Raw genomic sequence first — 2,088 nt, forward strand, 5'->3', positions numbered from 1 at the left:
CCACCATGATGTAAATGGGCTCCCTGGGTCCAACCCCCAGCCCAGGAGGGCCGGGCCCCACGAGCCACGCCATGCGTATCTACAGTGTGTGTAAACCCACCACCCCCCCTCTTACTATGATTCTCCGATCCCTGACGGAGAAACATTAACCCTACACCGTGAATGTGAATGTTCAATTCTATTTATAAAGCCCATATCACAAACCACAATTTGCCTTGGAAGGCTTTATAACACAGACATCCCTCTGTCCTGTCCTGTCCTTTGTCCAGGTGCTGCAGGAGGCACAGCTGGAGAAAATCAATGTGTTTTTTTTTTTTTCAATTAAAGCACATCAACATTCTCTAGTAGACCCCTGAAATAAAAACATGAACCTGAAAATGAGCATCGCATGTCACCTGAACAGAAGCATTTCATTTTAAGATGGCTGTTAAAGACCTATGCTTGGAAAACCTACCAAGTGAATTCTTTCTGGTATGTGCAGGAGTTTTGCTTTTGAGTCCTCACACCTTGACTATGACACACTGACACTGACTCTGTCAACCAGACACTACTGCAACATACATTTGATATCACTCCTATTGCCCATTATCACAAATTTGTGATTTGTGATAATGGGCAATATTGGTAAAATTACCATGACTTGACATTTTTCCTGTATTAGATCATCACATTGTCACCCTGTGAGAAACAGATAAGCAGTATCAAAGTAAAGAACATTGTTCTGTGTAACAACCAGTTGGTCACACAAACTGGGAATCATTCATCAAATAGCAGCAGCATGCAATCAGCAAACAGATTGAAGAGATTTTCCATCAGTCAGCATAATTACAGACATGTGTTGGGTGAGTGACTAAATGTCTTCAGCTCCACGAGTTGAGTCCAGTGGATATGATGGACCTGGGTAGCTGAGATAAACCTACAAAGAAACTGTGCATATCTGAATTGTTCTTTTTTTGATCATTTATTTGATGTTTTTAAATGAGTGCACTGACATTTATAATATAAAAGCACAAAAACGCATTTCACAACTTTGTCATTTGCTTCCAGGATTTCTTTTTTCAAAATAATGCACATTGCTGGAAAAAGCCACAAGTGCTTAGTGAGTCAGTCACAGGTAGATTTACTCAGTTTGCATCTGAACACCTGTTTGAGTGTTAGCGCTAGCATCAGAGGCTGTGCTAGCTTGGACCTCTTGTTTGCTGCTAAATGCTTTGCGCTGAGATAATATTTCAGGCTTGAAGTATGGTGCGAAAATTCCTTACTGCAGAAACTACAGAGAACTGTGCTCCTTTCAACAGTTCCATCTGGGCGTTTTCTAAATGTAAATGTTCCATTCACGGGCCAAGCAGCATCGTCTCATCTGCCTCCATCATGTGACAAGGCCACTGTGGCCTTTGATGATGCACTGGGTCAAAGGGCACCACGAAACCCAATTAATCAGTGCTAGTTTTTTTTGGCACGTTATTTTTTTCTGTGATTAATAATTGAAATTAATACATTAATTTGACAGCCCTTATTATCAATCAATTCAATCAATTTTATTTATAAAGCCCAATATCGCAAATCACAATTTGCCTCAGAGGGCTTTACAGCATATGACATCCCTCTGTCCTTTGGACCCTCACAGAGGATAAGGAAAAAAAACGTTAAAAAAACCCTTAACAGGGGAAAAAATGGTGGAAACCTCAGGAAGAGCAACTGAGGAGGGATCCCTCTTCCAGGACGGACAGACGTGCAATAGATGTCGTACAGAACTGATCAACATGATAAATTAACAGTAATGTGTATGAAACAATGAGACAGAAAGAGAGAGAGAGAGAGAGAGAGAGAGAGAGAGAGAGAGAGAGAGAGAGAGATGCAGGACAGACGGTAATGACAGTAGCTTACAACAACATTATTGAAAGTAATGATATAATTCTAATTCTGGCTATTGTGGTACAATATGTTTAAAGTATACATTAATATATGATAGTATACATATGTGGGCGGCACAGTGGTGTGGTGGTTAGCACTGTCGCCTCACAGCAAGAGGGTTGCCGGTTCGATCCCGGGTGTGGGAGCCCTTCTGTGCGGAGTTTGCATGTTCTC

Source organism: Epinephelus moara, chromosome 16 (assembly GCF_006386435.1).
Source record: "Epinephelus moara isolate mb chromosome 16, YSFRI_EMoa_1.0, whole genome shotgun sequence".
NCBI classification, from domain to species: domain Eukaryota; kingdom Metazoa; phylum Chordata; class Actinopteri; order Perciformes; family Serranidae; genus Epinephelus; species Epinephelus moara.